The sequence below is a fragment of the Choloepus didactylus genome, chromosome 4 (genome assembly GCF_015220235.1).
Source record: "Choloepus didactylus isolate mChoDid1 chromosome 4, mChoDid1.pri, whole genome shotgun sequence".
NCBI lineage: Eukaryota > Metazoa > Chordata > Mammalia > Pilosa > Megalonychidae > Choloepus > Choloepus didactylus.
In genome coordinates, this window is record NC_051310.1 from 138,363,816 (window position 1) to 138,387,583 (window position 23,768).

General features: G+C 39.0%; 1 protein-coding gene and 1 pseudogene across 2 annotated transcripts in view; one reads left to right on the forward strand and one right to left on the reverse strand.

Annotated features, from left to right (window-relative positions):
- Window positions 1-23,768, forward strand: part of TTBK2 (tau tubulin kinase 2) — a 296,380-nt gene that overhangs the window by 11,618 nt on the left and 260,994 nt on the right. The window lies entirely within an intron of this gene.
- LOC119532813 lies at window positions 18,864-19,559 on the reverse strand (annotated as a pseudogene).

A 23,768-nucleotide genomic window follows, 5' to 3' on the forward strand; every position in this document is an offset into this window, starting at 1 on the left:
CTTTTTAATTTGGCCAACAGTTTCTTTAATTTCCATAAGATCTTCTATTTTTTTATTTACTCTTGCTATGTCTTCTTTATGTTCTTCTAGGGTCTTCTTTATGTAGCTTATATCATGGGTCATGGTCTTCTTGATGTCCTTTAAATCCTTTGTCATGTTTTCGTTCCTCGATTGTAGATCTTTGATTAATTTTGCGAGGTATACTGTATCTTCCAGTATTTTGGTTTGTGTGTTTGGAGTTGGATTCTCCATATCTTCTGGTTTTATCATATGCATTAAGATTTTCTGTTGTTTTTGGCCTCTTGGTATTTGTTTTGCTTGATAGGGCTCTTTCAAGTTGTAAAGAAAAAGGGATATCGATCTAATTTTTCCGGAACACAGTTTGGTGACGTACACTTCCTCTAACTAACCAGCAGATGGCGTCTGTGAGTCACCTATATCCCTCGAGTCAGTTCTCAACCTTTTTTCCACTTTGTGTGGGGAAATGATTCTTGTGGGTTCAGTTGGAGAACTCAGTTTGGGTGTGTTGCTGGAGCTGTCCGCCCTGAATGTGGGGCGTGTGTACGGGTAGCCAGGGAGGAAGGGCAGTTCTAATGTTCAAATCCCCCAGGATCCCGGAGATTCAAGGCCGCCACAAAAGTCTAAGCCTTCATTTCAGTTCAGCCCCAGACCCTCTCTCTCACTGATCCATAAACCACCGGACTTGGTGTAGCGTCCCTGGGTTCTCCGAGCGGATCCCTCCTCCCAGCCGCTCTCCTCCCGTAGCTCAGCCAAGAGAAGGCTATGCTACGTCATCAGTGCGCGCCATCCTGCAAGGGAAGCCCTGGGCCGCCAGGCCATGCGGCGGCGCACTCCCAGCCTGAAGGAAAAATGGCTGAGCGGGGCGTCTCAGCCCCCCCCTCCTCGCACCGTTCCTCCTTCCCAGCTCCGGGCAACTGGCGGGGCTCTGGGCTGTGGGCACAGCCCCAGGCAGGAGTTTATCCAGCCCTCCAGGGGCTAGCTGCTAGCCGCGGGGTTTCTTTCTGCTTCCGGCTCTCTCCTCCGTTCCCCCGAACCCAAGGGTATCTGCTGCGGGCTATCTTCCTGGCCAGAGAGCAAGAGGCCAGCCCAGCCCCCTCTTGCTGTGTTTTACTGTGTGGTTTCCACAGTTGCTACTGGAGCCGCTTCTTTTTTTTTTTTTTTTTAAACAGCCAGCTGGTCTTCATACGCTGAACCCTGGCTTCCCCATCCCGCCACGTGGCTGCGGGTTTTCCAGCCAGCTTACTCGTTTCAGAATGCCAACTCCCGGTTTCACCAAGTATACGGCCCCTCTGGAGCTAGGAGCCCTCATCCAGTTGGTGCATCGCTGTAACCGGTATTGTAGGTCACTTTCTGGTTTTTAGCTAGTGTTTTTCACGGAGGCGTTTTTTTCGCCCTGTCTCAGCTAGCTGCCATCTTAGTTCCTCTGTAGGTGGTTTTTTGATGACTGATTGGATGTCTTTGCTTGTGATTGTTTTGTTGAGGTCTTCTGAGTCTTCTTGGATCAGTCTAGGTTGTTCATGTGTTTCCAGGAAATTGTCTATTTCCTCCAAATTGTCTACCTTGTTGGCATACTGTTGTTTATCCTCTTATGATTTTTTTTTTATTTCTTCGGGATCTGTAGTAATTATCACTTTCTCGTTTCTGATTCTGTTTACTTGTGTCTTTTCTCTTTTTGACTTTGTCAGTCTAGCTTGTCTGTCAGTCTTGCTTATCTTCTCAAATAACCAAGTTTTGGTTCTATTTATTCTCTCCAATGATTTTTTTCTCCAGCTCATTTATTTCTGCTTTAATCTTTTTTATTTCTTTTTGTCTACTTGCATGAGAGTTAGTTTGCTAATCGTTCTCTAGCCTCTTAAGTTGTCTTTAGTTTTAGCTCTTTCTTGCTTTTTGATATATGCATTTAGAGCTATACATTTCCCTCTCAGCACTTCCTTCGCTGCATCATGCAGGTTTTGATATGTTGTGTTCTCATTTTCATTCATCTCTAGATATTTACCAGTTTCTCTTGCAATTTCTTCTTTGCCCCACTGGTTGTTTAGGAGTGTGTTAAAAAATATATGTTTAACCTCCATATATTTGTGAAAGATTCTTTGGTGGTTGTTGATTTTTAGTTGCATTTCATTGTGGTCAGAGAATGTGCTTTGAATAATTTCAATCTTTTTAAATTTATTAAGACTTGTTTTGTGCCCCAGCATATGATCTATCCTGGAAGACATTCCATGGGCACTAGAGAAGAATGTATATCCTGGTCCTTTGGGATGTAACGATCTATAGATGTCTATTAAGTCTAATTCATTTATCATGTTATTTAGGTTCTCAATTTCCTTATTAGACCTCTGGCTAGTCCTGTCTATAGAAGAGAGTGGTGTATTGAAGTCTCCCACTATTATTGTAGATGTGTCTTTTGCTCCCTTCAGTTTAGCCAATGTTTGTCTCATGTATTTTGGAGCTCTTTGATTGGGTGCATAAATATTTATAATTGTTATTTCTTCTTGGTGAATTATCCCTTTCATTAATACTTGGTGTCCTTCTTTATCTCTTGTGACATCTTTGCATTTATATTCTATTTTGTCCAATACTAGTATAGCTACCCCAGCTTTGTTTTGATTGCAGTTTGCGTGGAATCTTTTTTTCCATCTGTTCTAGTTTGCTAATGCTGCCAGAATGCAAAACACCAGAAATGGATTGGCTTTCATAAAAGGGGGTTTATTTGGTTATACAGTTACAGTCTTAAGGTTATAAAGTGTCCAAGGTAAGGCATCAACAATCGGGTACCTTCACTGGAGGATGGCCAATGGTGTCCAGAAAACCTCTGTTAGCTGGGAAGGCATGTGGCTGGCGTCTGCTCCAAAGTTCTGGTTTCACAGTGGCTTTCTCCCAGGACGTTCCTCTCTAGGCTGCAGTTCCTCAAAAATGTCACTCTTAGTTGCTCTTGGGGTGTTTGTCTTCTCTTAGCTTCTCAGGAGCAAGAGTCTGCTTTCAATGACCGGCTTCAAACTGTCTCTCATCTGCAGCTACTCTCTCAGCGTTCTGTGCCTTCTTCAAAGTGTCCCTCTTGGCTGTAGCTCCTCTGTAAAACGTCACTCACAGCTGCACTGAGTTCCTTCTGTTTGCCAGCTCATTTATATAGCTCCAGTGATTTAATTTAGACCTACCCTGAATGGGTGGGGCCACACCTCCATGGAAATTATCCGATCAGAGTCATCACCCACAGTTGGGTGGGGTGCATTTCCATGCAAACAACCTAATCCAAACATTCCAACTTAATCCCCACTAATATATCTGCCCCACCACATTGCATCAAAGCATGTGGCTTTTCCTGGGGGACATGATACATTCAAACCAGCAGACCGTCCTTTCACTTTCAGTCTCTCTGTGTTGCAGGGTCTAAGCTGAGTCTCTTGTAAATAGCGTTATCACTGGGTCATATTTTTTAATCCATTCTACCAGTCTGTATCTTTTAATTGGAAAATTAATCCATTCACATTCAAAGTTATCACCGTGAAAAGAGTTCTTGAATCAGCCATCTTATCCTTTGATTTTTAATTGTTAGATCTTTTTTCCCTCTTTTTTTCCCTTTAAATTACTCTTACTAATAATTCTTCAGTTCTGTGCCCTTCTCCAGACCTCTCCTTTTTTTCTCAACTGGTAGAACTCTCTTTAGTATTTCTTGCAGGGCTGGTGTCTTGTTAACAAATTCTCTCAGTGTTTGTTTGTGAAAATTTTAAACTCTCCCTCAATTTTGAGGGAGAACTTTGGTGGATAATGAATTCTTGGCTGGCAATTTTTCTCTTTCAGAATATGAAAAATGTCATACCAATGCCTTCTTGCCTCCATGGTGCCGGCTGAGTAGTCACTACTTAGTCTTACGTTGTTTCCCTTGTATGTGGTTAATCGCTTCTTTCTTAATGCTTTCAGAAGTCTTGCCTCTTCAGCATTTGACAGTTTAATCAGCGTATGTCTCTTAGTAGGTTTATGTGGTTTTATTCTTTTGGAGTTTATTGGGCATCTTTAAATTGCATATTTATGTTGTTTAGAAGGGTTGGGAAGTTTTCCCCAACAATTTCTTCAAATACTCTTCCTAGCCATTTACCCTTCTGTTCCCCTTCTTAGCCCTTTACCCTTCTCTTCCTCTTCTGAAACACCAATGATTCTTATATTTGTGTGCTTCATGTTGTCCATCATTTCCCAGAGAGCCGTTTCAAATTTTTTTATTTTTTCAGCATTCATTCTTTGTGCTTTCACTTTCTAGCACCCTATCTTTGAGTTGCTAATTTCTTCCTCTACTTCTTCAATCTGGTGTTACGTGTCTCAAGAATATTTTTAATTTGGTTGGCAGTATCTTTTATTTCCATAAGATCCGCTATTTTTAAATTTACTTTTGCAGATTTCTCTTTATGTTGTTATAGGGTCTTCTTCAATTCCTTTATATCCTGAGCCACAATATTGATATTTGTGTGTACTTCTTTGATTAATTGCTTCAATTTTGTGTCCCTTCCTCTTTTTAATTTGTTTGGCTTGTCCATATCTTCTATATCCTTGAAATGCTTTGTAATTTTCTGCTGGCTTTGAGGCACTTGTTTATCTTGATAGGGTTATTTTGGGAAGTGCAGAATTAATTGAGCTTTTATATATAATTTGGTTTGCTGGAGTGGAGTTTCCCAATCCTACCAGCAGGTGGCACTCTTGAGGCACAGCTAGCTTGAGTGCAGTTTCCCAAACCCACCAGCAGGTGGCATTCTTGAGGTACAGCTTGCTGGAGTGCAGGTTCCCTATGTACAGGTAGGTGGCACTCTCAAGTAGGTCTTCCTTGAACTTCAGTGCAGTGATTGGAGGCCAAACTGGGTGGGGAACCAGTCAGTGCACCAGTAATCCCAGTCTGGGGCTGCAACATGGGCCCCGAGTAGGCAGGCAGGGTGCCCTTGATCAAGGGCACCCTGCCTGCCATTTCTCTGCTTGCCTTGCACCCGCGAGTCTCTGGGGTGTGGGAGGGGCTTGAATCACTGGTATGGCATCTCTCCCTTCCCCACTTCTCACTGTTGCAGCCCCCCATCTCTGTTGATGGAGAGCAACCTCTGCTCACTAGATTCCCTCACAGGAGCTCCCCGCTGTCTGGCTGTGGAGGGTCACCCCCCAGCATACTGTCAGGGTCGGTGGACGTGAGTGGAGAACCACTGCTCACTCCCTTGCCTGGCTGCGGTTTTGCAGTTGTTGGGGGTGGAGGGGAGGAGCAGTCCTTCCAGCCGCCCTCTATTCTCTGTTTTTGTCAGGTATTCCCTTGACGTACTGTGGGGGACCCTCTATGTCCAGTCACACCCCAGAACCACAGTCACTGGTGTTCTCTGGCCCCTTTCTGTTAGTTTCACGGAGGAGGAGAAGCCCGTTCAGCCTCATCTACTCTGCCATCTTCCTGAAAGTTGTCCAGTGACTTTAAGTTAAACATAGTTATCCTTCTCTATTCATTTATTATTTTAAATGCCCTTGATACTTAATTGCATATATAATACTTAACTTTAGTGAACATTTAAAATTTTTTTCTCTAATTTTTTTTAAACCTTGGTATACAAAATCCTTGATATTTTGGAATGTTGAGAGATATTTTTTATTGTATATGGAATTTGCTTTCACTTCAGGGTAAAGCTTCCCAAGGTAAAAAATTAAGAGTTCTTTGAAAAGAACCAGGGGCAGTGTATTCTGAAGAACAGGAGTTAGCAGCTTCTTGGTTCCCTTTGGTAAGCTGTCAACATTTAATCTAACCATATTTTAAGAATCGGTATTTTTTAATATTTGAATTAGAAAACTTATTTGCAGTTATAACAGTTTTTACCAAAATACTTTTATCCATGAATATTTTTATACTTGTCTTTTTTTTCCTTCTGGCAAATGTTCAAAGTAAATTGCCTTTAAACATGAGATTACACTGATTCTCCTATCTTATACTAGACATTTCATTATCTTAATACTGTATTTTGTTAATATTTGTCTCTCATTTTGTTTTTCACATGTTATATATAATGGATTAAGTTTGGAAAGCCTTGTTTTTTTATTTTTTATTTTTTATTTTTTAAATCTACTAAGCACCTTAGTTTCTAAAATAACTCAAAAATTGTCTTTCCAATATTCTACAATGATTAATAAGGCAGATGTGAGGGGAGAAAAATAGGAAATAATATGAATAATGAAAAGAAAATGTGAGCTTTGCTTCTTAATGAAATTTGATTTTTTTTTTTTTTAAAGCTGTGTTTATGGTATATCGTAAACCGACTAGGACTTCATTTCTTTTGGACTTCCCTAGCACTTAAAAAATTTAGCATGTCCAAGAGAAAAAGTCAGCTCTTTTTTAAACTCCCTTAATTTTATAAATGAAGGTACATTCAACCAGTCTCCCAAGTTTAAAAATCTCAGATTATTTTTTTTGCTCCCTTTTTCCCCTTATTCCATGTTCACAGAACCTCTCCTTTACGTTTTCACTGCTACCACCTTTAACTCAGACTCTCTGAGCCTCATTATCTCTCCTTTGAACTGTTGCAATAGCCTCATCAATCCATTCATGAAATACTTATTAAGCATCTACCTACCTTATTATTACTATGCTAACAGTCTGCAGTGAAAGAGAGAGAAATGGTCTCACTTTTAGAGCTTCTGGTATAGTGGGGGAAGACGGTTGTCAAACAAGAGATTGAAAGTTTTCCAAGTGTTATGAAGGGAAAATGCAGAATGCCACATGAGCATAAACAGACAGACCTAACCCAGTCTGGGAGGTGGGTCAAGAAAGAGACTTCTGTTTTATCAGCCACAGTTCATCCTGCAAACTCCTAACAGATTCAGAGATTAGTGGATGTATTAATATAGCTTTAGAGTTAGATATGTAAGTAAAAGTAAATTAGAATTTACAACCTTCACAGAATTCCTGAAACATCTTAGACAGATAATTTCAGAACACTAGAACATGTTGAAAACATTTGTCCTAAGAGTTCTCCTCTCCCGTCAATAAGGGTTTCTACTTTGGGTTCTCTCAGGCCTCAATTGCTTAAGTATTGATAGAGTTCCTATGTTATGTTTTACACTTTCTGTGTGAACCATCAGAATTCAAGACTAGGGCATTACCAGTAGCCAGGGTATGTGTGGTTACAAGAAAGAATCCTCTAGGTAAGTAGTGTATAGGTGTCTCTGTAGCTAGGTCCAGCATCAAAGAGGTGATTCATTAAATGTACAGGTAATTAGGATATAATTTGAATATCTTTCTAAGTTTTAAAAAATGTAAAGTACATTTATGAATTAGAAAAAAAAAAACCTTATTATATGCTGGCACCTAATTTTTTTGTTTAGGAGATAAGGTTAGAACAGCCACTAACCTCTTGAATTAATAAATGCTTACTAAACAAATTAACATGAACTGTTAATTATGCAAAAGAATTAATATTTGTAAAAGGTTGGCATTAAGATGAGGATTTGAATCTATTCTCATTTTTACCATAGCATATCGTAGCCTTGGATTACTTAACCTCTTTTTGCCTCAGTTTTGTTATTTTTAAAAAGGGAAGCTAATATATTAAAATCCTATTACAGTGAAGACTATTGTAGAGAAGATTTGGTACATCATTAAATTTTTTCCTTGTCTTAGGGAGAAATTCATAGACATAATGCTTTGGTTTTTTTGGTTACAGTAGATTTACCCAAGAATTGATCTTGTTAGTGGTTTCCTTGGAATCTGGCCATTACATTGTACTTTCTGTAAGGGAAGAATTTATGTGTTGTTAGTATTGTAGCTAGAGAGAGAACTAGGTTGTTTATTCTGTTGTCAGTAATTGTAACCATACTGACTTTTAAAGTTTCTCTTTACCTTGAATAGGTATTTTACTTTCTTGGATATGTTTATTGAGCCCAGAGAGAGTCCATGCTGCTGAAAGTATAATTTACTTCCTATGAAGGCTTAGAAGGAATTGTTGAAGTATGAATGGTGCCCACATTTCTTTCTCTTATTTTGCTGTCAGCAATAGGATTATTCACAAATCTTTATCTCTTTTACTCTTTATGGAGTTCTTACTAAGACCTGATTAAGACCTGAGGGGTCCTTGAACTTTGTTTCTGTCTTTATATCAGTATATTTGATGCCTTGGTAGCTGGTGTGTAGTCTTTGTAAACTTATGTCTACATCTCAGCTTGTTTTATTGTAAAATGTAACAATTTAGAACATTTTTATAATGTGAGAAATGTAATATAGCTTCTGTGTCACTCACCCCTTTTTTTTGGCAGCAGCTTTATTGACATATAATTTACATACCATGGAATTCACCCATTTAAAGTGTATGGTTCAGTGGCCTTTAGTATATTCAGAGTTGTGCAACCATCAGCACTATCAATTTTAGAACTTTTTTGTCACTCTGAAAGGAAACGCTATACCCTTTACAGTCACCCACATTTCCCTCCAGCACCCCCAGAGGCAACCATGACTCTACTAAGAAAATGTAATTTTTATGTTGATTGTTAGATCTTTGCAAATCCTGGACCTGTCTCAGTAGTGTTGATACAGAAATATCCTGACTCTTTGATCCTGTAGTGGCATGGAGAAGGGCTTAAGATTGCTACATGTTCAATTTTCCCATTTATGTGCATGTTCCCTTTTAAGCTCACAAACTGTATTTCAACTGTTTTTTCATTAAAATCTTTCTAAGATCCTGCTCTCACCAGTTTTTAATTAATTTTCATAATATAGATCAGATATTCTAAATGCTGTTTGCTTAATAGATCATGATGACTTTGAAAGGATCTGATCTTTTACTTGAATGATAGTAGGTGTTTAGTGTATTATAGTTTTCATCATCAATTTGGAAAATCTTGATATGCTTTTCTTCAGATAATATATTTTTTGCAGCCTGGAATCTCTCTGGGCCCAATCAGTGTATACAGAAAGTAGAATATCTACTAAAAATAGAGAGAGACTTTACACAATAATGTGTTTACAGTAACTAACAATAAAAGTGTAGACAACCTGTCTGTCTTTTCCTTCTGGGACTCCACTTACATGTTTGTTAGGTCTTTTGATGTTATCCCCAGCTCACTAATACTCTGTTCATTTGGTTTCTGTCTTTTACTCTGTTTCATTTTGGATAGTTTCTATTATAATGTTTCCAACTTCACTAATCTTTTCTTCTGCAGTTTTTAATGTGATGTTAATCCCAATCAGTTTATTTTTTTTCCAGTGTATTTTTCATCTAAAATATTACACTTTTCATGTCTAAAAGGTCAGTTTGTTGTATCTTTAATTTCTCTCATTATGCTTATACTTTACTTTCTTGAACATATTGAATATATTTATAATAGCTGTTTTAACATCCTTGTGTACCAGTTCTATCATCTGTATCATTTCTCAATCTGTTTCTGTTAATTGATATTTCTTCTAGTTTGGGGTCTACTTTTTTGCGGTCTTGGTAATTTTTGATTGGGTTCTAGACATTGTGAATTTTACATTGTTGTGTGCTGGGTTTTTTTTTTTTAATTTAATAGATTTCATTTTGAAATAAATTCAGTCTTACAGGAGGAGTTGCAAAAACAGTACAAACCCCATACATAGAACTCCAGCATACCCCTCCCCCCCCCATACCCCGCTCCACCACCTTTAACATGCTGTCCCACCCCCAGTTCTTTCTTTCCCTCCCTCTCTCCTTCCTTCCCTCCCTCCCTCCCTATCATCCATCATCTATTGCTCTCTCCTCTGAACATATGTGAGCAAGCTGCACATATCTTTGAACAAACAATATAATTCACATATACCTTTCCCATGGACAAGAACATTCTTTTATGCAATCTCATTAAGCACAGCTAAGAAGTTCAAGAAATTCAACATTGATACAAAGCTTACATTCTATATTTCCTTTTTTGTGTGTGTGCGTGTCCCATCTGTGTCCCTTTGAGCCTTCTCTCCTCCATCCTCAGATCCCATCCAGGATCATCCTTGGCATTTAATTGTCATCTATTTACACTTTTTTTTTTTTTAAATTGTGTAAACATATATATATAGGCCTAAATCTTCCATTCTACCTACCCTCCCTAGCATTCCATTAGTGGCATTAATCACATTAAGAATGTTGCAATGCTATCACCTTCCCACCATCCCTTTCTAGAAGTTTCCCTTCACCCAAACAGAAACCCTACTCTAATTTCTTAACTCCCCATTGCCCCTTCCGCCACTTCTCAGAACCCCTACTCTACTTTTCATCTGTATGGTCATATTCTCTGATACTTTCTTTGTGTTTACCATGGGGCTTAAATTTAACCTCTTAAATGTATAACAACCTTGTTTTTCTTTGATACCAACTTAACTTCAATATGACACATAAACTATGTTCCTGTACTCCATTATTTCCCCACCTTTATGTAGTTCTTGTAAAAAATTACATATTTTACGTTGAGTCCAAAACCACTGATTTATCATTACAGTTTATGTGTTTTATATCCTGTAGGAAGTAAATAGTGGAGTTATAAATCAAAATACAATAGTATTGGTATTTATATTTACCATGTAATCTTTACTGGAAATCTTTATTTCTTCATGTAGTTTCAGTCATTTGTTTAGTGTCCCTTCCTTTCAGCTTGCTCAACTCCCTTTAGCATTTCTTATAGGACTGACTACTGGTGATGATGTCCCTCAGCTTTTGATTATCTGGGAATGTTTTTATCTCCCCTTCATTTTTATCCTCCAGGTGTTTGTGAATTCTCCAGGTCTCTGATGGTTATTGACTTCTATTTGTATTCCATTGTGGTCAGAGAATGTGCTTTGAACAAATTCATTTTTTTTTTTTTAATTTATTGAGGCTTGTTTTTATGCCCCAGCATACAGTCTGTCTGGAGAAAGATCTGTGATCACTAGAGAAGAATGTGTGTCCCAGTGACCTGGGATGTACTATTCTATATATGTCTGTTAAAATTTTCTTTATCTCTCTCTCCTTTCTTTGTTTCTCTGTCAATTGGGCTCCCTTTAGTGTCTGAAGTAGGGCAGTTCTTTTATTAGCATAGTCTGTCATCATTTGTTTGTCTGTGAAAAATTTAAGCTCTCCCTCAAATTTGAAGGACAGTTTTGCTGGATAAAGTATTCTTGGTTAGAAATTTTTCTCTCTCAGAATTTTAAATATGTCATGCCACTGCCTTCTTGCCTCCTTGGTGGCCACTGAGTAGTCAGTACTTAGTCTTATGTTGTTTCCTTTGTATGTGGTGAATTGCTTTTCTCTTGCTGCTTTCAGAACTTGCTCCTTCTCTTCAGTATTTGACAGTCTGATCAGAATATGTCTCGGAGTGGGTTTATTTGGATTTGTTCTATTTGGAGTTCGCTGGGCTTTTATATTTTGTGTATTTATATTGTGTAGAAGGTTTGGGAAGTTTTCCCCAACAATTTCTTAGAATACTCTTTCTAGACCTTTGCCCTTCTCTTCCCCTTGTGGGACACCAATGAGTCTTAAATTTGGACGTTTTATTTTATCTATCATATCCCTGAGATCCATTTCGATTTTTTTGATTTTTTCCCCCATTCTTTCTTTGTTCTTTCGTTTTCTGTTCTGTGGTCCTCGAGGAGGCTGAGTTGTTGTTCACCTTCTTCTAATCTTGTATTATGAGTATCCAGAGTCTTTTTAATTTGGCCTACAGTTTCTTTAATTTCCATAAGATCTTCCGTTTTTTTAATTTACTCTTGCAATGTCTTCTTTATGCTCTTCTAGGGTCTTCTTTATGTCCTTTATATCGTGTGCCATGCTCTTCTTCATGTCCTTTATGTCCTGTGCCATGCTCTTGTTGTTTGATTTTAGGTCTTTGATTAATTGAGCCAAGTACTGTGTGTCTTCTGATCTTTTGATTTGGGTGTTTGGGTTTGGGTTCTCCATATCGTCTGTTTTTATCATATTCTTTAAGATTTTCTGTTGTTTTTGGCCTCCTGACATTTGCTTTACTTGATAGGGTTCTTTCTGGATAAACACCGATCTCTAATTTGTCAGATCTACAGCTTGGTGGCATATACTTTCTCTAACTAGCCAGCAAATGGTGTCCGCGAGTCACCTATTCCCTTCAAGTCAGTTCTCACCAACTTTGTCTTTGTGATGTGTGGGGACCAGATTCTGTGGGGTTCAATTGGTGCACTAAGTTTGGTTATGTTGTTGGTGCTGTCCTCCCTGAATGTGGGGCATGTGTCTGGGTGGTTAGGGAGGCAGGGCAGCTTTAATAATGAAACCTCCCAGGTGTTCCTGGAGATTTAAGGCTGTTGCGAGAGTCTAAGCCTTCATTTCACTCTTGCCACATATTGTCTCTGCTGCTGACCCACAAGTCCTTGGTATTGGCCTAGGGTCCCTGGGATTTCTGAACAGGTCCCCCTTCCCAGCCATGCTCTTCTAGGACCTCTGCTGAGGGAAGGCTGTGCCACATCACAAGTGCATGCCGGCCTCCAGGGAAGCCCTGGGCCTCAGGGCTGTGCAGGGGCATTCCCAGCCTGCTTTAAAGATGGTTGAATGGGGCGTGTTTATTTTCTCCTTTTCACACAGCTCCACCTTCCCAGCTCTGGGACAATTAGCTGTGGATGCACTAAAGGCCACTGTCCACGGCCGATACTGTGGCATGTGCACGATGCTGTGGGAAACCCTCTTGGCACAGCTCTGGGCTATGGCTCCATTCCCGGGGAGGAGTGTCTGCAGCCTGCCGGGGATATGGCTACAAGGGGTGTGGTTTCTTTCTCCTTTTGGCTCCCCTCTGTCCCCCTGGCCCTGAGACAATCAGCAGCAGGTGTGGGAAGGGCTGTCCTCCACGCCAGACACCGAGGCTTTGGCAACAGCCCGCTCCTGCCATGCTTCACTGCGCGGTTCTCACTGCCATATCTGCAGGCGCTCCCGGGTATTTTTTTTTTTTTTTAAAGTACTAGTCCGTCTCTGAATGCCAACCCGCAGTTTCCCCACACTGCAGCGCGGCCGCCAGACTTTCAGCCGGCTCACTCACTCGTTTCAGAATTCAGACTTCCGGTTTCACCAAATACACGGTCCCTGTGGATTTAGCAGACCTTGTCCAGCTGGTGCATTGCTGGAAGTGGTGTTCTGGGTCACTTTCTGGCTTTTATCTAGTATTTTTCACAGAGGTGTTTTTTTTGCCCTGTCTCACCAAGCTGCCATCTTAGGTCCCCCCCCAATCTATTTTTGAACATTTTCCTTACACCAGAAAGAATCAGAATCAGAATAAAAAATAAAAGTAAAAACAGCCAAATCACCCCCTCATCCCACCCTATGTTTCATTTAGTTTTTGTCCCCATTTTTCTACTCATCCATCCATACACTGGATAAAGGGAATGTGATCTGCAAGGTTTTCACAGTCACACTGTCACCCTTGTAAGCTACATTGTTATACGATCGTCTTCAAAAGTCAAGGCTACTGAGTTGGAGTTTGATAGTTTCAGGTATTTATTTCTAGCTATTCCAATACGTTAAAACCTAAAAAAGTGTTATCTACAGAGTGCATAAGAATGTCCACCAGAGTGACCTCTCGACTCCATTTGAGCTCTTTCAGCAACTGAAGCTCTATTATGTTTCATTTCGCATCCCCCTTTTGATCAGGAAGATGTTCTCATTCCCATGCTGCTGGGTCCAGATTCATCCCTGGGAGTCATATGCTGCATTGCCAGGGAGATTTATACCCCTGGGAGTCATGTCCCACGTAGGTGGGAGGGCAGTGAGTTCACCTGCAGAGGTGGTTTAGTTAGAGAGAGAGAGGGCCACATCTGAGCAACAGAGAGGCACTTGGGAGACTCTTAGGCACAATTATAAGCAGGTTTGGCCTCTCCTTTGCAGCAAAAAGCTTCATAAGGGCAAGCGCCAGATAGAGAGCTCAGTATACCAAGCTGTCATTCCTCAATGTTTGTGAGAACATCAGCAACAATCCAGGTGAGGAAGTCCAACACTTTCGCATTTTCCCTCAGCTCCTCAGGGAAATATATGTTTTTATTCTCTGCCCAAATTACTTTGGGATGTGTTGCTATTTCACTCTAACCTATACAAACCTACCATATCTCACTTCCTAGTCAAAGTTCCATGTAATTATGGTGTTTGAACAAATTGACTTTAGAAGTTATACTGTTTAGAAAATATAGATCCTACACCAAATAAGCATCTCTTCCCTTGGTCTCACGTGGAAGTTGAAGTTTTAACAAACAGTCAGTTTCATTCTTTATGCTTTGGCCTGATCTGCCGTAGTCTTAACCAGATCTGCTTCATTCATATCTCTAATTGAAGTCTGGGCTGTTTTTCAACTTTTTTTTTTTTTTTTTTTTAACAGCTGCAGTATGCGTTAATACTGACATTCATATCTGCCGAGCTCTAACTCTGAATTTCAGGTGTCACGCAGATACCCAGTGTTCCAGAGATCAATCAGGTTATACACAAAGGGATCAATCAGCATTTCAGAGTTTGGAGACAGCCATTACAATTTAGCAATAGATTTGACTGCTGTAAGAGCTTACGATCTAGGGATCATTACAGTCATGTCATCGTTTCCCTGTTAGGCTGTGCTCTAAGATTCAATTCTGAGTTTACATATTGTAGTTAGTCCATATTGGTGAGGAATTATAATGTTTGCCTTTGTTTCTGGTGTACTTCACTCAGAATGCTGTCTACAAGATCCGTTCACCTCCTTGCGTGTCTCACAACTTCACTCCTTCTTGTAGTTGCTCAGTATTCCATTACATGCATACACCACAGTTCACCATTCTGTTCCTCAGTCAGTGTACCCTTAGGCCACCTCCACCCACTACAAATCTTGAATACTGCCTCCATAAACACCAGTGTGCAGATATTCATTCATGTCTCTGCTCTCACATCTTCCAAGTACATACCCCATAATGAGGTTGCAGGACCTTATGTTTTGCCCATTTTTTAATTGGGTTGTTTGTCTTTCTGTTGTTGAGTTGTAGGATCACTATATTTATTTGCTTTATATTATCTGATAGGTGGTTTCCAAATATCATCTCCCATTGTGTAGCCTGCCTTTTTACTTTTCTAACAAAGTCCTTTGATGTACAGAAGTGTTGCTTTTGAGGAGATCCCATTTGTCTGTTTGCTCATTGGTTGCTTGCACTTTGGGTGTAAGGTCTAGGAAACCACCTCCTATCACAAGACTTTTAAGATATTGCCCTACATTTTCTTTTAAGAGTCTTACGGTCTTAGTGCTAATGTTTAGGTCTTTGATCCATTTTGAGTTAATTTTTGTATAAGGTGTGAGATAGGGGTCCTCTTTCATTCTTTTGGAAAAGGATATCCAGTTCTCCAAACACCATTTATTGAAGAGGCTGCTTTGGCTTGACTATCTTATCAAAGATCAATTGTCCGTAGATGCGAGAGTCTATTTCTGAATACTCAATTCGAGTCCATTGGTCACTATCTCTGTCCTTATGCCAGTACCATGCTGTTTTGAGCACTGTAGCTTTGTAATATGCTTCAAAGTCAGGTAGTGTGAGACTTCCCACTTTGTTCCTCTTTCTTAAGATATTTTTGGCTATTCGGGGCTCCTTGCCATTCCAAATAAATTTGGTTATTGGTTTTGCTATTTCTGCAAAGTAAGTTGTTGGGATTTTAATTGGCATTGCATCTAATCTATAAATCAGTTTAGGTAGGGTTGACATCTTAACTATATTTAGTCTTCCAATCCATGAATACGGTATGTTCTTCTTCCATTTTTTTAGGTCCTGTTCGATTTCTTTTAGCAGTTCTTGTAGTTTTCTTTGTATAGGTCTTTGTGACTTGTAGTTTTCTTTGTATAGGTCTTTGTGACCTTTGTTAAGTTTATTCCTACATACTTGATTCTTTTGGTTGCTATTGTAAATGGAATTTTTTTATTTTGATTTCTTCCTCTTTGCACATTACTAGTGTGTAAGAGCACTACAGATTTTTGCGTATTGATCTTGTAGCCTGCCGCTTTGCTGTATTCATTGATTAGCTCTAATATCATTGCTGTAGATTTTTCTGGATTTTGTATGTATAAAATCATGTCATCTGCAAACAGTGAAACTTTTACTTCTTCCTCTCCAATTTGAGTGCCCTTTATTTCTTTTTCTTGCCTAATTGCTCTAGCTAGAACTTCCAGCACAATGTTGAATAACAATGGTGACAGTGGGCATCCCTGTCTTGTTCCTGATTTTAGAGGGAAAGTTTTCAGTTTCTCCTGATTGAGTACGATGTTAGCTATGGGTTTTTCGTATATTGCCTTTATCATATTGAGAAAATTCCTTTCTATTCCTATCCTTTGAAGTGTTTTCATCAAGAAAGGATGTTGCATTTTGTCAAATACCTTTTCTGCGTCAACCGAGATGGTCATATGGTTCTTCTGCTTTAATTTATTGACGTGGTATATTACCCTAATTGATTTTCTTGTGTTGAACCAGCCTTGCATACCTGGAATAAACCCCACTTGGTCGTGGTGTATTAATTCTTTTAATGTGCTGCTGGATTCGATATGTGAATATTTTGTTGAGAATTTTTGCATCTATATTCATTAAAGAGATTAGTCTATAATTTTCTTTTCTTTTTTAGTATCTTTGTCTGATTTTGGTATTAGGGTGATATTGGCTTCATAGAATGAGTTGGGTAGCTGTTCTAGTTTGCTAATGCTGCTGGAATGCAAAATACTGGAAATGGATTGGCTTTTATAAAAGGGGATTTATTTGGTTACACAATTACAGTCTTAAGGCCATAAAGTGTCCAAGGTACACATCAACAATCGGGTACCTTCACTGGAGGATGGCCAGTGGCATCCAGAAAACCTCTGTTAGCTAGAAGGCACGTGGCTGTGTCCTGCTCCAAGTTCTGGTTTCAAAATGGCTTTCTCCCAGGATATTCCTCTCTGGGCCGCAGCTCCTCTTCAAAATGTCACTCTTGGTTGCTCTTGGGGCATTTGTCCTCTCTTAGCTTCTCCAGAGCAAGAGTTTGCTTTCAACGGCCGTCTTCAAATTATCTCTCATCTGCAGCTACTCTCTCAGCTTCTGTGTGTTCTTCAAAGTGTCCCTCTTGGCTGTAGCAAGCTCGTTCCTTCTGTCTGAGCTTGTATAGTGCTCTAGTAAACTAATCAAGGCCCATGCTGAATGGGTGGGGCCACACCTCCATGGAAACTATCCAGTCATAGTTATCTCCCACAGTTGGGTGGGGTGCATTTCCATGGAAACAACCTAATCCAAAAGTTCCAACTTAATCCCCACTAATACGTCAGCCCCCACAAGATTGCATCAGAGAACATGGCTTTTTCTGGGGGACATAATATATACAAACTGGTACAGTAATTTTTCCCCCTCTTAAATTTTTTTTAAAGAGTTTGAGAAGGATAGGTATTAATTCTTTCTTGAATGCTGGGTAGAATTCACATGTGAAGCCATCTGGTCCTGGACTTTTCTTTTTGGGGAGCTTTTTGATGACTGGCTCAGTCTCTTGTGATTGGTTTGTTGAGGTCGTCTGTTACTTCTTGGGTCAGTGTTGGTTGTTTATGCTTTTCTAGGAAGTTGTCCATTTCGTGTAAGTTGTTTAGTTTATTAGCATATAGTTGCTCATAGTATCTTCTCATTATCTCCTTTTCTACACGGTCAGTAGTTACGCTTTCTTTCCTGTTTCTGCATTCATTTGCATCTGCTCTTTTTTTTTGTTAGCCTAGCTAGGGTCCATCAATTTTGTTGATTTTCTCAAAGAGCCAGTGTCTGGTTTTGTTGAGTCTCTCTATTGTTTCCCTGTTCTCAGTTTCATTTATTTCTGCTCTAATCTTTGTTATTTGTTTTCCTTCTGTTTGCTTTGGGGGCTAGTTTGCTTTTCTTTCTCTAGTTCCTCCAGATGGACAATTAATTTCTCAATTTTTGGTCTCTTTCCTCTTTTAATATAGGCATTTAGGGCAATAAATTTCCCTCTCAACACTGCCTTTGCTACATCCCATAAGCTTTGATATATTGTGTTTTCATTGTGATTTGCCTCAAGGTATTTACTAATTTCTCTTGTAATTTCTTCCTTTACCCATTCGTTTTCTAAGAGTTTGTTGTTTAGTCTCCATATATTTGTGAATTTTACAGTCGTCTGCCTGTTATTTATTTCCAACTTCATTTCGTTTGTGATCCGAGAAAGTGTTTTGTATAGTATCAGTATTTTTAAATTTGTTGAGACTTGCTTTGTGACCCAGCATGTGGTCTATCCTAGAGAGTGTTCCATGAGCACTCGAGAAAAATGTGTATCCTGCTGTTGTGGGGTGTAGTGTTCTATAAATGACTGTCAAGTCTAGTTCATTTATCATATAATTCAGCGTCTCCGTTTCCTTATTGATCCTCTGTCTAGATGTTCTAGAGTCCTCACTTTTTTTTAATCATAAAATTATTGCATTTAATGCCGTTTTCTTGAACAAAAATCAAAATCATCAAATTGCCTAATGTACAAAACATAATAATTTTTCAAATTTGAGGAAATGTATGCAAACACCAGCTTCTGGTGGCAAAAATAAGGAAATTAAAGGCTTACAGTTTGTTGTATTTAGATCAGGTAATCATGGAAGTAAAAGGATATTTAAAATTGTTTATTTTATCATTATGCATACAGAAGAAGAGCATAATGGCAGAGTTCTTTTCTACCATAAAATTATTTATACCCATTTATTTAGCTAGAAACACTAGCTTGAAGAGGTACTTGTGTATTGCATTTGTAATTATTTCTCTACAGCAATCAGCTGTCTCATATTTGGAGCATGTTGAATAAAATATTGTCTCAAAAGTCTTTTTTGTATTTTTAAGTTTCAACTGTTGAGAGTTCAAAGTACTTTGGGAGAAACGTGGTGTCCTGGATGACCTGATGAATGCATTAAAATCAAGCAGCATGTTTGTATTCTGAAAATTCTCTTAAATCCACACAAATTGTTGCTTGGGATGTGGAGCTCAGATTTCCCCTACTGGCACGATGACATCTGATGATAATTTTTATGAGTTTCACACCAATTTTGTTTTGTTCCTTCTTCATTAGCCACTGGGCTTCCTTTTCCATTTTCTTTGTTGCTCTGCTGCTCTCTTTTCTCTGTCTGTTGTCTTCTCTGCCTCAGAAGTTTTTCTGCTTGCTAGGCTGCATCTTCTTCCTCCTGTCCACTGGCATTTTCTTGCCAGATATCTGAGTCACTTAATTCAGGAGATTGATGAATAAAAGACCTATCTTGTATAGCTGCTAATCTACTAGAGAAACCCGTGTTAACATCTGGGATGACAAAATTTGATTGCTCTCTCTTCTTAATAAGGATTTTCTGAGTCTTCCTTATAGTTGGTGTCATGTCCTTAAAGTAGATTCCAGCTGTTCCAAAACGTTTTGTTGTGTTGCCACATTCCCATTACCTCCTTCGATCTTTATACTTGTGGGTACATCTTCATCCCATGAAGTCCACTCTCCAACATCCGTCTGCTTAGGAATTGATGAATAATCAACTGTAGTTGGCAAAGAAATTAATCTCTTTAGGAATGAGAATCCTGTTGCTAGACAAGTACACACTTTAAATAACTGGAACTGTCTGATGACCATGGCGGGAAGCAAAACCTTATCTGCCCTGCTCAGTCCTTCTCCGGAGATTATTCATCTGATGCAGCCAGTTATAATTTGTAAAGACCTTTGTCCCTTCCCTTTCCCACCTGCCGGGCAGAGGCTCAGAGAGCTTCCAGCACTGTTCATTCAAAGCCAGGGGTGCGCGCCTTTGTTTCCGCCTTTCCTGCCATGCAGCTGCCATAGCCTCCCCCTCCTTAGGAAACCTATCCCTTACAAATGTTCTTTTAACACATATGGTTTAGGAATGTAGAGACTCACTTGGAGATAAGATCAGTATCTGAATTTAGCCTTGTGTGAATATGTCTTTGCCCTCTCCCAGACTAGCCCTGAAATATCCTGACAATAAATCTCATCTTCTTTGCTCTTACTTGCTTCACAATATGGAATGCTGTACACTTAGGAACACTGAAAAACTGGCATTCTGATAAATCATGGCCATATTGAAGGTACTTTATCTCCAGCAGGCCTAATTTAAAGCCAGGAAAAGATAGCCATGGTTTCCCTCAGAGATTAGAAGGAAGTGAAAAGATTGTTACGATCTCTGATAAATGATAGGATGTTTAGTTTACATAGATCTCCTTTCAAGTGAGGAGATGAAGGGATTTTCAGGCTGAGACCTGGAGTGAGGAGGTAGCCATGCAAAGTGCTAAGGAAAGAGCTTTTCTGGCAGCAGTCACCGGAAAGCAAATGCCCAGGTGGGGAAAGCAGTTTGCCAGGTCAAAAAGCAGGAGAGTGGATAGGGGTGCAGTTGGAGGGTTAGGCAGAAGGCACATCACAAGGGCCTTGGGGGACCTGATAAGTTTGGATTTTATTCACAGAATCGCTTTGGAAAGAGGGCAGGGGAATAATACTGTGATGGGTTGGGAGCAGGGCAGGGCAGCAAGATGAGCCTGGCTGCAGAGGGCAGATGTGGTGGAAATAACCAGATGAGTTTTCCTTTCTCTGTAGCCCTTGCAGGTGTCCTACATGCATGTCTGCAGCCTCAGGATCAACTAGGAGCTTGTGGATGACTGGGGCCCTCTCTGGTGTCCACTGCTTCTGCATGCAGCATCAGCTGGGCATGTGCTTACCTTATGACACATCCCCAGGATGTAGAGTCCTTGCCCCTCCCCAACTTCTGGTCTCTGAGATTGTCACTTCCATTGATTATGCTGCTAGGAATGGATGTGCACTCCACCCCATATTTAAGAGGTGCTCTGGGCCATCATGGCCTACCCTGCCCTTGCAGAACCTCCAGACCAAGTTGGGGTGGCGAGGGGAATGGGAGCAACCACAGATCAAATGACAGACTCCCACTCTTCTGAGATGCATAAGTGCTGGGTAGACTGTTTTATGCCTTTGAAGTCTTCAAAGAGTGCTGAATTGGTTGTTTTGTTCAGTTTCGTTCAGTTCATAGTCATATTTAGAGAGAAGATTTCCTGATTTTCTTATTTGACTGTGGCTTCAAGTCCTGCATGGTAGGCCTTTTAGAGTTAACAATGAGTAAATCCAGTATGGAAGGTTGGATGAGATGGCTCAGGAAACAAGGGCTGAAAACTTAGTAGTAGCATAAGGTCAGAAGTTGGGTGGTTGGAGAAAAGTTACAATCCATCCTGGCTTGTCAGTCACTTTTGGCTTCTTGCACCATGGAATTTAAAGTAGATTCCTAAATCAGCAGAAGGCATGATTTGCACCAGAATAAATATCTTTGGGGCCTTTCCTAATGATCACCAACCACCGGAAGCAAACAAGCAGGAAAATGAATTATCTGTGTCTAATTCTTACATTTCTCTTCTTATTGTAGATGTGGTAAACAGTGTAAGGCACTTGGAGGTACATCATCTGCAATGCCAAAGATTTTAGATGTCAAATATTTGAGTAAAACAGTTTCAAATAATCAAAACATCCCTAGATAACCTACAAAAGCAAAATAACAAACAAAATCTTGATATATCCTATAGCCATTCCATAGATGTAGCTTGGTATTATTGTCAAGTTAATAGATCTTGTAGATTTATAGAGCAATTGCAGTTAGATTCTCCTTTCTCTTAACAGTTTCTTACCCATGAATGTGCAGACCTGCAGACCCTTCAAGATGCATTGGTTTCAGACGCCCCGTCAATTGGGTTGGAGTTCTACCTACGTGTTTGATCACTGTGTCAATATTAAAATTGATGAAATGTGACAGTTATTTCGTCACTCTTCTTATCTTGATAGTTTAGGATGTTGGGCTTCTGCAGCTGAGTAATCCTTCAGCCCGGGAAGGGGCCGGCCGTTCTCCCCACCTGACTGGTGAGAGTGAGCAGATGACCGAGTACGCACTTTTTAAATTATCATTATTTTTCTTTGGTATTATCTTTAATAATGCTTCCTTCTTTTATGTAGGTGGGTACTCAAAATGCTTCAGGTCAAAACATGTTTGGGAACTAATTTGTACTTTTTCCAATCTAGAAATAGTAGGTGACATTGGTTTATTTTTATTTCCTTGTGATCAACTAATTTTTCTGTTAACTTGAAAAGTGAAATTGTAATATGCAAATGCTGTAATTTAATTTGTAATTATAGTTGTAGAGTAATAATTTTCTCTTACTGACAAAAACATTTTTATGTGAATTTGCTAAGTAGTAGTCATGTAATAAGTTTTAAATTCTGAGCCTCCATGCAAACATGGTAATTTCTTTTCATCATCCTTCAAACAATACAGGAACTATTTTGGACAGTATTATTTCTCTGAATGTGAGTATTTTTCCTTTCTATTGGTTAATAAACATGCACAATGAATGACATAATAAGTATCAGTTGATATTTGTTGAGCACAGTCTGTGTGCCACGTATTGTGATTAACACTTACCATGTGTTGTATATCATCACTTTTAATTCTTAGCCACTGTTATTACTTTTTAATAGATGAGGAAATCAGGGCACAAAGAAGTTAAATAATGGGCCACAGGTTATAGAACCAGAATTTGAATCTAGAAAGTCTGGTGTTTATTTCTATTTTTTGCGGAGTCCCAGGAGGTGGAAGACAAAAGACATAATGTGCAGTATCATGATACTTTCTCAGATACTGTTGTAGGGAGTTCTCTTCATTGAATCTTGTTTGGTCTGGTTTAAGTTTTTGGAATTCTTCAACAGTTTTTTTTTTTTTTTTAAATCTGTTTTCCTTAATGCCTCTTATCATTCTTATTTTCCTTCCTCCTTAATCTTTCTTTTTTCCTCACATCTTTCTATTATATATCTATATGTGAATCTACATGGCTTTTAAGTTGCATATAGTTTGTGGTCTCATTTTCACCAGTTAATTAACTTCACCGAATATCTGTTGATTAACTGCAGAGTTCAATACTTGGTTCTGGCAGAGAATACAGTGATTATATGGTCTTCATTTTCAAGAAGCTTGTAATCTAGGGGATTGTCAGTGTTCACTTATTAATTTGTTGGTTCTTCTCATACTTTTTTGTATAGCAAATGCTTCAAATAATTTTTACCGCATGTTATTTCTCATGTTACAAATCGAATCTTTATTTAGTCCATATTTTGATCTCCTTGGTTCTGTTTTGGCAATACCTCCATATTTAGCATCATTGTCAGAATTTATTACCATACTATTTACTCCCTATTTTAGGGTATTTAATTTCTCTCTTGCAATATCCAGATTTCTTGTACAATTTTTATTTGTTGTTTTTAAATTAAATTTTGAGATCTATTCACACACCATACAAGCCATCTGAAATATACAATCAGTTTTTCATTTTTCTGATTTGTTTTTTTGTTAGTTTTTTTCAAAATTTTTATTCTGAAATACTTTCAAACTTACAGAAAGGTTATAAAAAGAATGCAAACCGCATAAAGAGAACTCCAGCATACCCCCTACTCCCCAAGATACCCAAATTCACCAATTTTAATATTTTGGCACTTTCACTGTGTCATTCTAGCCATTCATTCATCTGTCTAACCATCCATCCATCATCCATCTATGTATCTGTCCATTTTTTTATCAATTCATTTTCTGAACACTTGAGTGTAGGATGTATACACCACATTCCTTGAACACTTAATATTGCCATGTTCATTTCCCAAGAACAAGGATATTTACTTACATAGCCACCTTAAGTGCAATTATCAAGTTCAAGAAATTTAATGTTGATATAAAGCTTATAGTCTATATACCAGTTTTTTTCAGATGTCTCCAAATGTCCTTTTGGGCCT